The sequence below is a fragment of the Helianthus annuus genome, chromosome 16 (assembly GCF_002127325.2).
Source record: "Helianthus annuus cultivar XRQ/B chromosome 16, HanXRQr2.0-SUNRISE, whole genome shotgun sequence".
Taxonomy (NCBI): Eukaryota; Viridiplantae; Streptophyta; class Magnoliopsida; order Asterales; family Asteraceae; genus Helianthus; species Helianthus annuus.
In genome coordinates this window covers 136671311-136686846 of record NC_035448.2, presented here as the reverse complement: position 1 = coordinate 136686846, position 15536 = coordinate 136671311, and the positions used below count along the sequence as shown (strand labels likewise).

Genomic DNA, 15536 nt, shown 5'->3' with positions numbered 1-15536 from the left:
CCTACGATCCATCCACCACAATCCCACCATTATCACACTTCTTTCCCCCAACTACAGGTCAATCATCATCCACCTTCACAATTGCACCCAATTCAACTATCGTGCATACTACTTTATCTTTTAGACCACAACAACAACAATCGGGCTTTCAGTATTCGACCATCCCATTTGGGCAGACCTCGGGAATTCAAGGAGATGGTTATGATGAGGGATTTGAAGATTATGAGGGTTATGAAGATGATGGGTACGGATATGGAGGTTATGGTGATCAAGGGGAGTTTGGGTATTTGCAAAGTCAATCTCAAGGGATGGCAAGTGTTGGTGGAATGCCACAACAACAAATTATACCACAACACATTCGGCCAAGACCACAAGGGCCACCGATACAACAACCTATTCCATTGCAACAAGTTCGGCCACAACATGTACAACCACAATTTCAAAGGCCGATTCAATACCCACCGATGCCCCAACAACCAATTGCACCACAAGGGCCTATACCAAGACCAATGGGTCCTATTCGTCCAAGGGGTCGATTGGGTGTTCCAAGAAGGCATCTTAGGGAACAAGCAAGGGGAATAGAGGCACATTTCAGGCCAATCATTACTCAAAACCCTTCACCGGTGGTCATTCCTCACAACAACCAAGGGAGAACTTTTGAAGTAAGAACAAACTCGTTGCAAAGTTTACCGAAGTACAAAGGGTTAGCAACGGAGGAGCCGTATTTCCATTTAGAGGCCTATGACTCAATTTGCAACACTTTTGGGAGTCAAGGTTTTTCGGCCGATGAAGTCAAGTTAGTCTTATTTCAGTTTTCTTTGGAGGATAAGGCAAAGAAGTGGTTCTACACTTTGCCTTCGGCATCTATTTACACTTGGGGGGAAATGCAACAAACTTTCTTAGACGAGTTCTATACCGCCCAAAAGACCAATGATGCTAGAAAGGGGTTGAGGAGCTTCCAACAACAACATGGTGAGATGTTCCATGAAGCGTTTGAACGATTCAATATGATGATTAAAAATTGCCCTCACCATGGGATTGAATTGTGGGAGTTGATGAACGCCTTTCATGAGGGGTTGAGTGCCGAAGATGCTCGCGATTTGATGTCCATTACCGGTGGGACTTTTGGAACAAACTATGAGAATGAAGATTGGGAGTTCTTGGAAAGCATGGCAACTACATCAAAGAGGAAAGCTCAAGCCTCAAGAAGAGCCCGACCGACCACTAACCGACCGCAAGTGCACGCCATAGATGATGGTAATGTTCAAACCACTAACCAAATATATAATGTTTGTGCTTTGTGTAATGAAATAGGTCATGCGGCTGAAAATTGCCAAGGGATGTTGGACGGGCAATACGAGGAAGTCCATGCGGTTCAAGGTCAAGGTCAAGGAGGAGGTGGTAGGAACTACAACAACATGAATTCTAATACCTACCACCCCGGATTGAGGAACCATCCGAACTTTAGATATGGGAACCCTTCAAATCAAGCGAACCCAAATTTTCAAGGTAGCCAAGGTAATTTTGGTTCACGCCCATCTTACAATAATCAAGTGGATACCGAGGCGGAAATAACCAAGGTTATCAAAAGCAATACCAAACGGGTCAAGAACAAGGGGGGCCTTCGGGTGGAAACGAGGTGATGGAGATGCTAAAGAGCATGCAAATGGAGATGCAAAAACGGAACCAACTAGACGAAGTGCGAATGCAAAAAGATGAGGTTCGTGATAAAAGCATCCAATCACTAACAACCCAAATGGGTCAATTAGCAACCGATGTGGCGGAATTGAAGAAAGGAAAGGGTCAACTTCCAAGCGACACTAAGGTAAACCCTTCACATGGTTCGTCACGAGGTAATGTTAACATTAATCATGTTAGTGTTTTAAGAAGTGGGAAAGAATTTAAAGCCAATTTGTCATCCGAATTGGTTGAGGGGGTGGTTGAGGATATCACGGGAATTGAAAGTGATGATGAACTTTCACCGGTTAAACCAAAAGAAACAATTGTTAAAAAACCGGGTTTGGGTGAAAGTGAAAAGAATGAAAAAGTTGAGGGTGAACCGAGTCAAGTTCCATTTCCATCGGCTCTACTTGACCCGGGAAAGAAAAATTTTATTGTGTCGAGAGGTCCTCAAAAAGAGGAGATGTGGGATATGTTCAAACAAGTAAAAATAAATCTCCCACTCCTCGATGCAATAAAACAAGTCCCCGCTTATGCAAAATTCTTAAAAGAATTATGTACACAAAAAAGGCAAAACAAAAAGAAAGTGCCTAAGCGGGTGGATTTGACCGGGCAAGTGAGTGCGGTGTTGAATGGGGAGCTTCCTCCTAAGCTCCAAGATCCGGGCACGCCATTGATTAATGTACAAGTTGGTAATTTTCAAATGGCTAAGGCGTTGCTAGATCTCGGAGCCGGAGTTAGCGTTTTACCGGGGGGCTTATACGACCAATATGACTTTGGTCCATTAGCAAGGGTGGAGACGACGGTTGTTTTGGCCGATTTGTCTCATAAGTTGCCTCGGGGTATGGTTCAAAACGTAATTGTAAAAATTGATGAGTTTTATTACCCGGTGGACTTTTTAGTTTTGGATTACTCATCGGCGGACCCTAAACAACAACAAAATATAATTTTGGGTCGGCCATTTTTAAGCACCGCACATGCTATTATTGATTGTAGATTTGGTACAGTTGATATGGCGTTTGGAAATCGAAAAATGCGTTTGAATGTTTTTACTAACAATTCTAACGCTAATGGTGTTGATGAGTGTTTCATGGCAGACATAGTAGATGGATGCAACCCGCATGAGTATGAGGAGGATGGTTTGGATATTTGCCTGTGTGATTTTGCTGAACAGGTACATGCTTATGCACTACGGGTTGAAGAGGAAGCACAAGATGCTATGGCAATGAAGGAAGGTAGACCACCATGGACCCACCAATTCGAGGGTCTACCGGTGGAGATCGATTCGGGTACTAAACCATCATTGGAGGAACCACCAAAGTTGGAGCTCAAGGACTTGCCTAGCCATTTGAAGTACGTATTTTTAGGGGATAATGACACTTTACCGGTCATTGTTGCCTCTAATTTGGAGTTGGCACAAGAGCAAGCATTAATGGAAGTTTTAAAAGCGAACAAGGGTGCTATTGGGTGGACGATTGCCGATCTCAAAGGAATTAGTCCATCCATCGTCATGCATAAAATTATCACGACCGAAGACGCCAAACCGTCACGAGAAGCTCAAAGGCGGTTGAACCCGAACCTAAGGGAGGTAGTTAAAAAGGAGGTAATTAAATGGTTGGATGCGGGAATCATCTATCCGATTTCGGATAGCGCTTGGGTGAGTCCCACCCAAGTTGTGCCTAAGAAGGCCGGCATTCAAGTAGTCAAGGATGAAAGTGGTGAACAAATTGCCACCCGACCGGTTACCGGGTGGCGGGTGTGTATTGACTACCGAAAACTGAATGCCGCCACTTCTAAGGACCATTTCCCGCTACCTTTCATTGACCAAATTATTGAAAAATTGTCGGGTCAAAAATATTATTGCTTCCTAGATGGGTATTCGGGTTATAATCAAATCGCCATACACCCGGATGACCAACACAAGACCACCTTCACATGTCCATATGGCACCTTTGCGTTTAGGCGAATGCCATTTGGCTTGTGTAATGCTCCGGCAACGTTCCAACGATGTATGATGAGTATTTTCTCGGACATGGTTGGAGAGTCGCTCGAAGTATTTATGGATGATTTCTCCATTTTTGGCACTACTTTTGATGCTTGTCTCAACGAATTGCAAAAGGTTTTGAAAAGGTGCGTTGAGAAAAATTTAGTGCTAAGTTGGGAGAAAAGTCATTTCATGGTGCAAGAGGGCATTGTGTTGGGACACGTGATTTCGGAGAGGGGGATGGAGGTGGATAAGGCAAAGATACGGGTAATATCATCTTTGCCACCTCCTAAAAATGTTAAGGGTGTAAGGTCATTCTTGGGACACGCGGGTTTTTATCGACGTTTCATTAAGGGTTTTAGTGTTATCACCAAACCCTTATGTAATTTGTTATTAAAAGATGTCCCGTTTGATTTTACTAACGAGTGTATGCAAGCTTTCACTGTTTTGAAGGAACACTTGGTCAAGGCACCGATATTGCAACCACCCGATTGGTCAAAGCCGTTCGAAATAATGTGTGATGCAAGCGATACCACTATTGGTGCAGTTTTGGGTCAACGGGTTGACAAGAAACCGGTGGTTATTTACTATGCAAGCAAAACTTTATCCGAAGTGCAACTTAACTACACCACAACCGAGAAGGAATTACTAGCGGTGGTGTATGCTTTGGATAAGTTTCGCTCGTATATTTGGGGAAGCAAGGTAGTGGTTTATTCAGATCATAGTGCAGTTCGGTATTTGATGGAGAAAAAGGATGCGAAGCCGCGATTGATTCGATGGGTCTTATTATTACAAGAGTTTGATCTAGAGATCCGAGATAAGAAGGGAAGCGAGAATGTAGTAGCGGATCATTTGTCTCGGATTCCGGTAGAAGGGATCGACGATGTAAGTGAGATTAATGAAAGTTTCCCCGATGAGCAGTTGTTAGCCGTTTCCACTTTCGTTGCACCGTGGTACGCTCATTATGTCAACTATTTAGCCACGGGTGCCATTCCAACTCATTGGACCAAAAAGCGTCGTCAACAATTTATGGTCCAAGTAAAGCAATATATTTGGGATGAGCCGGATCTCTTCAAGATCGGACCGGATCAGGTTATACGGAGGTGTGTGCCCGAGAAGGAAGTGTTGGAAATCTTAACGCATGCCCATTCGTCCGCTTGCGGGGGTCATTTTAGTGGGCATAAAACGGGCTATCGGGTACTTTCTTGTGGGTTTTATTGGCCCACTATTTTTAAGGATGCAATTGAGTTCGCCCGGAATTGTGTAAATTGCCAAAAGATGGGTAGCATATCGAAGAGGGATGAGATGCCACTACAACCAATCTTGGTTGTAGAGATATTTGATGTATGGGGAATAGATTTTATGGGTCCGTTTCCGAATTCGAATGGCTTTCTTTATATTCTCGTGGCTGTGGATTATGTCTCGAAGTGGATTGAGGCTATTGCAACACGGACAAATGACCATTCGGTTGTTTGTAAATTTGTTCAATCCAACATCTTCTCTCGCTTTGGAATCCCGCGGGTTATTATCAGTGATGGTGGTTCACATTTCAAGAACTTCAATTTCGGAAAATTATTGAAGAGGTATAGCGTGAACCACCGAGTCGCCACACCTTACCATCCGCAAACGAGTGGACAAGTCGAAGTGTCCAACCGTCAAATCAAGGAGATCCTCATGAAGACGGTAAGAACGGATAGAAAGGATTGGTCGAGCAAGTTGGATGATGCTTTGTGGGCGTACCGTACGGCCTACAAGACTCCGATTGGCACAACACCTTACCGGATGGTGTATGGTAAGGGTTGTCATTTGCCAATGGAGTTGGCGCATCGGGCGCATTGGGCGATCAAGACAGTCAACACGGATTACGATGAGGCGGGTAAGTTGAGGAAGTTGCAATTGAGCAAGATAGAAGAGATTCGAGATGAGGCGTACGAATGTGCATCGGCTTATAAGGATAAACTAAAGAAAGTGCATGATGCGAAATTGCGCAAGAAAACGTTCGAAGTGGGGCAGAAAGTTTGGTTGTACAACTCACGATTGAAGATGTTTGCAGGCAAGCTTAAAAGCAAATGGATGGGTCCGTATGTTATTCGAAGAGTTGGGCGATTTGGTGATGTGGACATCCAAGATGAGCAAACGTTGAAACAACAAACGGTGAACGGTCACCGCTTGAAGCCGTACTTGGAGGGAAATGACATCAACAATTTGGAGCTTGACAAAGCGGGCTATATCTTACGCCCGGTCGATGAGGAACAACCATGACAGGCCCAGGTTTGGTGGTAGTGTACATAGTAGTTTTGTTTTGTTTTGTTTGTATATTTGCACAATTGCCATAGTTTCTTGAAGCCCGTGTTCGAAACAAGTGTGGGGATGTTCGGGTCACGAATTGCTCTTACATTGTGTTGAGGACAACACGGGATTTTTGAGGGGGTAGGGTAATTTTTACAAAGTTTTTGAAAAAATAAAAAAAAACATAAAAAAAAATCGAAAAAGTTAAAAATCTAAAAAATTTTCACATTAAACCTCAATTTTTGACAAAGGAAAGTTGCCCAGTGTTCACCGTAAATTACGGTGAAGCCGTAATTTACGGTGGTTGTTCAAATGGGTTGGGTTTACGGTGAAAGTCTCCTGAGTTACGATGGAGAATTGAGGATCAGTGATTACCGTAAATTACGGTAATACCGTAATTTACGGTGGAAATGGGAATTGTTTGGGGTTTTACGGCGCAAGTCTACTGTGCTACGGTGGAGAGTTGAACTTCAGGTCTCACCGTAATTTACGGTGAGACCGTAAATTACGGTACGCAGGTGATTAATGTCCGTCGGTAGGGGTTCCGCTTTTATATAAAATATATATATATATATATAATAAAACGAAATCTGGTCACGTGAAAGTTAACCCCAGCCACATATTCTTTCCATTCTTCATCCTTCTATCACCGTCATCTTCTTCTTTCTCTCAAGACCCACCACAACCTCCATAGTTCTTCCACCTTCAATCTTTCCTAATTCCTTCAATTTCTGTCCAAATCAAGTGGAATTTTGGTCTAACTTGACTAATTTTTCACAAGCTTTGTGATTGTGAGGAGAGATTTCAGAGAAAACGAAATTTTGGGGTCCGAATTCGAAACCCTAGTTTGAGATAATTTGGGGGTTTTGGGATTTTTGGTTTCACAAGCACTCTTCCATCTTGAAACAAGGTATGAACGCTTATTTTGTTATATTGTGGTGATACATTGTGAAAAGTAAGGTGATTTAGGTTATTTTCTCTTGCCCACTTGCTTGTTGTTAAGAGATGATTATGAAATTGATTATTGAACGTGGTTTGTGGTTGTAGATGTAGGATATGTGGTTAAAGTAGTGAACTTTTGGGATGTTCTACATTGTAGAGACATCATGCCCAATTTTTGAAAAATTCTTGATACACTTTTGGTTCACTAATATCTACAACCATGATAACAAGCAAGTGTGGGGATGGTTTTGAAGAGAGGGTTTAATTTGTTGTTTGTTTTGTTGCTTGTTTCATGTGTGTAGGAAATGGCAAAGACAAAGGAACAAGCGGGATCAAGCTCATCTTCATCGAAAGGCAAGGGAAAACAAAAGGAGCAACCATCAAAGAAGAGGCAATATCTGGGTAGGGTTAGTGAAAGCGAAAGTGAAGGCGAAGAAGAGGGGGCGTTAGACCCGAGTGAAAAGCCGCTATGGAACTCGGGGTCTTTGGATGATCAACCCGAGATTTGGCAGCCAACACTTTACAATGATTGCATGAATAAGTTGAAAAACAAGGCAGCCGCGTTTATTTGTGAGAAAGAAGTTGATGAGCCCCAATTTGGTCAGTTCGGGGTGTTTGCTAAGTTTCGCGCTTTAGGTTGGGAAGGGGCGCTTAAATGCTTCGACAAAGACAAGAGTAATCTGTTCATGACGGAGATACAAGAGTGGATGGCAACGCTAAAATGTCACAATTTCAACAAGCCATCACAAATGAAGTTGATCGGGATGGTACATGGGGTACCGGTGGAGATGTCGTATGATACACTGAAGAAGCTTGGAAAGTATGACAGTCTTCCATCTAGGGAATACATGGTGCCCACACTTGATGACTTATTTCTTAAACCAGAAAAGCATGTTAGGTGGAACGACATGTTGGCAGCATTGTTTTTGCCCGGTAGATACAGTGGTATTCTATACCGGAAGAACTTGAAGATTGAAGCTAAATTGCTGCATACAATCTGCCTTCTCAATGTCATTCCAAGAAGGGGAGACAAAGAACAGGTGAGGTACCCAGAGATACCCGTTCTTTATTCGTTGATGCATGGGTCCCCACGCTTCCCGATACGCTACCTTATCATGCACCACTTATGGATATGCCGGAACAAATATGGAAGAGACATCGTCCCGTACTGTCGCATAATTACGGGTTTGATGAAACAACAGAAAGCGTTAACATCCGAAGACCGAGGTTTGACGAAAAGGCACCAGCCGTTTACATTGGATAGGTTGGGGAATGTTTGGACGTACACTCAGTCGGAACGTTATCATAAGTTGAAATCTGAAGGTCAAAGGTGGAGGGCATTAAAGTTGAATGCAAGAGAGTTGTTACCGGGAGAGCCGGATGAGCCGGAGAGTGATGTAGAAATGGTTCCGAGCGGGGACGAGGATTATGCGGACGAGCCGCATGGTGGTGCAAATGTTGGTCTAGGGGGTTTTGGTGGAGGTCACGGTGGTATGTTCTACGACTATGCGCAACAACCTTATGAGCCGGGGTGGGCTTATAGTGGTTCAATGCAAGAGGTGATTGAAAGTCAACGTCCGCCGGCATCTATTTTTGATACATGGTCGGGGCCGGAGAGGACGTTGTATGATCAAAACACGAGGAATAGTGCAAGCATAGAGCGGTCGTTAAAACATAGCTTCGATCGCAATGAGTCATGGAACCGTACCCACGCATACTCTCGAGAGGTGGATGCTAATAATAGATATCATGATGATCAAATGAGGCGGATGCATGCGGATTGGCATGCCGGAAGGCCGGTTGTTGAAGATCCACAACATGTGGACTATGCTTCATTGCCGCCTTATGATGGTAGCATTTCATATCCGACTCCACCACTCCACCATTCTCAGTGGCTTGACCCAAGGCAACAGGAGGGAGTACAACAACAAGCAGGAAGTAGCAGTGGCGCATTCGGATTTGGAGAGTGGAATGATATGATGTCATCCATCTTCGGACCTCCGGGACCGTGCTACTATTAATCAGGTGGTATTTTCTCTTGTGTATAGTTTGTACATATTTGTTGATTTTATGTTGGTTATGGTAGGGAGGATGGGTGGTGTTTGATTATGTGGTTGATTGTTGGGTTGGTGTTTGTTGGTGGTGTCGTGTTAAAAAAAGAAAAACATAAAAAATATATATATAAAAAAGAAAAATACAAAAAGAAATTTGGGGTTTGAGGAAACAAGCTTTTGTTGATGGTGATTGAGTTTAGTGATCAAAGCCTCCCAAAGCCATACATTGGGGTCAATGTATCCCAAGTGTGGGGATGGGGGAAATTTTGAGTTTTTTTTTGAAAAATTTTGAACCAAGCGAAATGATGTGAAATTTTGAACGCCCTAACTTAACCCCAAGTTGATGCACCGGCAACCCTTGATACCTTTTTCGTTCTTGGTGAGAGTTGTAGCCACACTTGTACATAAATAATTGTCTTTGATGAGAGTGGCTACGGGTGGGGGTGCATTAGAACTTGTGCTTGAATGCGATTTGAATCCTTAGTTAAACATGAATGTAGAAAGGATAAGGGCATTAGGTAGCCTTGTCGATGGTGTGAGCGAGTGTGGGACTTGGGGGGTTGGACCTCATAAGTATATATATGAGCATGGTAGTGAGAGGGGCGGGGGTTTGGACATTTAGTTGCCCATTTTGTGCCTGTGAAGCTTATCATTTGTTTCCCCTAGGTACTTCCTTAAAATTTACCCAAATTTGACCCGGTCTTATAGTATTAGTGATAGTATTAGTAGTTTTGCTAGTTTGAAGTAGATATGGTTAATGCGTTTGCGTATGGTTGCTTGAAAAAAAAAAAAAGAGAAAAGCAATGAAAAAAAAAGGACTTAATTGTCTTGTATATAGTAGTGCGTTTGTTTGTAGTTTGTTTTTGTTTGTAATAAAAAGACCGGGTCGAATTTTCGCTACTTCATATTATTCCATTTCCTACCTATACACCTAGCCGCGTTACAACCTTGAAGTCCCTTTGATTTGCATTCATGTTTGACCCATTGTAGGAGAATGATCGATTTAGGTACAAGCTTATGATTGTGCAACCACCCGTTTGCCTAGTGTGTGTCTAGCTTATCTTTGCTAGTTTTCACTTGTAGCCGAGAGGAGAGAATTTGAGAGGGGTGCATTGCTTGGGTGTTAAAAAAGGGGTTGGTAAAGAGATTGCATGTTTTGCTTGGTTTGATTTGATCACTTGTTTTGAAATCATTTGGATGAGTTGCTTGGGACAAGCAACGGTTAAGTGTGGGGATGTGACGGGTGGTCCTTTGGACAACCCTTAAGCATGTTAAAAGACGAAATAGTCCTCCACTTAATCGTGTAATTATCTTGAATTAGATAACTACGGTGCTATTGTTTCAGGTGCGGTTTAGGAGCTAAAAGATGGATTAAACGCAGCTTTGGAGGCTTTGGTGAAGAACGGGTCGAGAGTGGAACAAGAGACGAAAGAAAGAAGAAAACTCAGGTCATCACCGTAAATTACGGTCCCACCGTAATTTACGGTGGACCTGAAAAACAAAAAAAATCCCACCGTAACACAGATGATTCTCACCGTAACATTTTTATGCTCACCGTAAATTACGGTGATGCCGTAATTTACGGTGGAGTCTGCGATCCAAAGTTGTAACTGCCACTTTTAAGTTAGATTTGGGGTGTCTTTTCACTATCTCTCATCACTGGACGGTTCTAGGACATCATTGGGGCGATTTTGGAGAACTTGTTTGGTTGGTGAACATTTCTTATCATTCGGTTTGTGCTTTTGATTCGTATGAACAATAGTTTGATTATGATGATGATTCACCGAGCCATGTCCGGCTAAACTCTTCGGTGATCATCTTAGGTGAATGTTTCTTGAACTTTTGTGTGTTTAATTTCTGAATTTCTAGAATGATATCTTGCGTTACTTGAATGTCATGGTGTATGTTTGATTGTTTGTAGTTTGTTAATCAATATTGCAATTTCTAGTCTTAATCGTACGTTCTTGGTGCCGTTGGCAATCGAGATATCACGGGAAGGGTTAGGGTTGGTTATTGATTAATTGGTCATCAGGAAACAACCTCGCGTTTATATAATCCGAGTACTTTGTTCTCTTTTATCACTTCAATCATCTATACACGAGTTATGTCTATGTAACTCTTTCTAGTGGAATTACACACAATTGTTTAAAGAAACTGAAACCTAAGGTGATCATTGTTCTCTCCTAATTTGTTTTACAACCAACTTTGATTTGAATTAGTTTTTAATTTAGTTTTCTAAACCAACAATCCACACTCTTGAATTTTAATTTTCTGCAATTTAGTCTAATAATTAGTTTAAGTACAAAGCTATACATTCAACACATCTTCCACATACTCCCTGAGTTCGATACCCTACTACCACTATCTATAGTTGTTTGGGGATTAAATTTGCGTGACCCACGACATCACGTCAAAGCGTATGACGAGTGGTTTAAAGAAGGCTTAGACGGGAGAATGAAGAAAAGTTTCACACCGTTGCAAAAGGTTACTTCGGCAATTAAACAACTTGCAACCGGTAACCCACCAGACGAGGGGGACGAGTATTTAAATATGTCTGAAAGGACCTCTCGTGAGTGCCTTGAATATTTCTGCGAGACGGTCTGTAAAAGGTATGGCGGTGAATTCCTACGTAGACCAACGAGCCACGACGTCGCGCTATTGTATCAGGCTCATGAGGAGAGGCATCACCTACCTGGTATGTTGGGTAGTCTGGATTGTACACACTTCGTCTGGAGAATGTACCCCACAGAATTGCGTGGACAATACATGAGAGGCGATCATCAATACCCGACGGTTATGTTAGAAGCGGTGGCGTCTCAAGATTTGTGGATTTGGCATGCTTTTTGTGGCCCGGCGGGTTCACAAAACGACATCAACGTGCTGCAACAATCTCCATTATTTCTTGCTCAACGAAATGGAACGGCGCCAAATTGTCCATTTCAAGTGAACAACCACTTATACAAACGCGGGTATTATCTTACTGATGGGATCTACCCTACCTGGTCCGTGTTTGTGAAGTCTTTTCCATATCCACACGACCCGAATGAAAAAAAGTTCAAGAGGCAACACGAGGCCGCAAGAAAAGATGTGGAACGGGCGTTTGGTGTGTTAAAGTCGAAGTGGGGAATACTAAATCGTCCAATGTGTTCGAAAACGGTGAGAAAGATAAGGTCCATCGTGTATACGTGCCTTATTTTACACAACATGATTATAAAAGACGACAGAAGGGCGATAGCACCGGTACATATTCAAGATCCTCTAGTCGAACCCGTCTTCGATGATACAGCTTATACGGAGCTCATTGACGAAGACACGCATTGGAGACTAAAACACGATCTCGTTGAGCATCTCGGAAGTTTAGATCTACCTCACCTTGAAGTTGATTCGGACGACGAGTAGTTTGTTTTTATATTTTTCTAGTTTGAATGTATTTTTTTTTCTAGTTTGAATGTATTTTTTTTTAATTTAATGAAATGTCTTTTATTTAATTTTTATTTTTATTAATATTTTTTTAATTTGTAAACATGCATAATTTTACAAAAAAAAAAAAAAAAAACACCCAACTCCCCTAAGAGGGGAGTGCCGCCATCAAAATGGGGTGTTAGGGGAGTTTAAGAGGGGAGTTGACGTGGCACTGATTGATTGGTTGGGCGTAAGAAAGGGGACTCACCTCTTAGGTGAGCACCCCTTACACCCTAACACTGTGTTCCAGAGTTTACTAACGGAAGGAAAGGAAAGGAAACAAAAAGAAAGTAAAAATATTTTGTGTTCCAGAGTTTCATTTAAGGAAGGAAAAGAAAGGAAAATAAAACATGTCGTGTTCCCGAGTTTCATTTAAGGAAGGAAAAGAAAGGAAATGACAGGAAAACTAGGCTAAATTCTTTAATTTTTCTTTCCTTCCGATTCGGGAGGAAACGGTGGGAAAGACATCTTTTTTTTCCTTTCTTATCCTTTCCTTTCTCACTTTTGCTTTCTCTTCTTATCCCTCATTAAGTTAACTCGGGAACAGAGCGTAAGTGTAATTAATCTATATAATAAAAGAAACCAAATTGTGGACACATGTCACTCTATGGGGTGTTCTCAATAGAGTTTCCCGCTAAAAAATATATTTATCCTATTTATCTCTACTTAATCTAATCTTTATCTAATATTTAAATTAAGTAATAAAAAATAATAAATATCACATGCAATTAAAACATATCTTTTTAAAATACATTAGTTAAACCAAATAAGGTAGTTTTCTTTTTGAAAGGCAAATAAGCCAAATTTTATATATATCTACGAAACAGTCATCTTCTTCATATAGGAAAATATTTTTTTTTTACTATAATTACAAATTTGAAGCTAAATATTATCCAAATATAAACAAAAGTAGATTTCTTTTTGAAAGGCAAATAACCCGAATTTTATATATAAATGTGATAGGTAATTTAAAATTATAATCCTCTGATTAGTTGATAAGCATAAAATTATTTATAACACCAAATTGTGTTAACGAAACTCCATATATTATTAAGCTTTCACACACCTACCATACGAGGAAATGTAATAAAGATCAAATCTCAAATTTGTTTTTTCTTTTAAAAAAACCTATCAACACTAATACATTATCAATGGGGTGGTGGTCCATTGGGAAATGCGAAACACTTAGGTTTGGGGGAGTGAGGTCTTGGGTTCAAGTCCCACACATGACACGGATTAAAAGAAATTTGTCATTAAAAAATATATTAAATTGTAAGTTGTTACGGTGCAAGAGATTTATTTTTAAAAAAAAAAAATAACGTAACACACGTAAAATAACAAAAATGCAACATATGAATAACTCTTTTGTAGGTGATGAGGAAATAACTTTTATCTAACATTTAAGATGGTATTATATATATTACCTTAAAGATGTATACATTATTAATGTGTCTTTTAACTTTAATTTTTTAAACAAAAAAAGTTATTTTCTTACAATCTGCACCCCCGACAATGCTTATACAAATGTTGTCGAGAAGCCTAAATTTAAAATGTAATTGTTGGATTATCATATATCCAATATGATACCTAAAACAACAAATTCTAACAATATATCATTATCAAATTTTTCAAAATCTATTACATATGATCTATAAAATAAAACACGAGCAACAACATTTACCAATAAAACAATATTCACTCCCGTGTATCACACGGGAAATAACCTAGTATATTATACATAGAGGATAATTGAATTAAAAATCCATAGTTACCGAGAGAACTCAAAAACTCCTCATTAATGAAGGTTGGGGGACTTTTAAGGAAGGAGGAGTAAAAACAGAAAAAAAAAATATAATTTTTCAAACATTTCTATTTTCTTCATATGTTATTATTTAAAAAAAATTGCACCATAAGATCACAAATTTTCTTATCTTTCGTTCGAGTATATTCGACTATATTTTTCAACGTAAAAAAAAAAAGATTTAACGTGTAATACTTTTTTCAATACTACTATTATAGTATTGCACATATGCAATACTATTTAGTTTTAGGGTTTAGGTTTTGGTTTTATTTTAGCTTTGGGTTAGGTTTTAGACTTTTAGGGGGGTTTAGTTTTTAGTTTCTTTTTTTTTTTTTTTTTGGGGGGGGGGGGTTTGGCGGTTTAAGTTTTTTCGTAGTGTTGCACATGTGTAATACTAATTTATTTTATTTTCAAACAAAAATGTTTTTTTTATGTATCTTAAAAATGCTAGATTTACAAGCAAAAGATTTGTGTTATTAAATTTTTTTTAGGTTTTTCATGGGATTTTTCGAGTTCTCATAATAAAATGAGTTTTAACTTGAACCTCCCTTACAAGAGTGCTCATCGTGCAAAGCGTGCGCGAGCATCACAACCACACATCTGACCTACCCTATACCTTCAATCGAACGCGGTGGCACAATAGTAATTAACTTGACATAATTACGAACATTATTGCATAATTACACATGGGTTAAGTTAAACCCTAATCACGCACGTTATTTGCATAGTTACGGAAGTTATAATGCATAATTACGCACGCTATAAAAAAACTCAAAACTCGCATATGACCAAATTTGAAAATTCGCATGTTAAACTCAAAGTTGTGTATGGGTTGTTTCGAACTCTAATTAAGCATGTTATATACATGAGTGGGGTTTCTGCGCAAAGTGTGTTTTTCCTACAAAGTGTAGGATGAGATCTTGGCCATTGGATGGGTGTGTTTAATGGCTGAGATCAAGTTCGTGGTATTTTGTAATATTTATGTGTCATTAGTTAATTGTTATAATAAGTTAGGGGTGGTCTGGTCATTTACCGTGTTTTAAATCAATCGAATAACTGCCAAAAATAACACACCTCCTATAATCTCGCACATTTCCTTCTTTATATCTAAAACCCACTATCGATAACCATCTTGCATACCGAAATTAGCTAGAATCATGGATCAAGATTACAAATTCGGCATGAAATACAAGCGTAAGAGATGATCATAGTATTGTGTTCATTGCACTTGATGTTGGATACTAGATGTGTTCATAGTAGTGTGTTTTAGTGATAGAACACAATGTGACGAACAAGTGACTAACTTGGTAAAGGTGTTGTTTTT

The 15536-nt window shown here is 40.2% G+C and overlaps 1 non-coding gene across 1 annotated transcript; it reads right to left on the bottom strand.

Moving 5' to 3' along the window:
- Positions 1–933: 933 nt before the first annotated feature.
- LOC118488540 lies at positions 934–1039 on the bottom strand. Its single transcript, XR_004885084.1, has one exon. It is a non-coding gene; the product is annotated as a small nucleolar RNA R71 (small nucleolar RNA).
- Positions 1040–15536: the final 14497 nt, after the last annotated feature.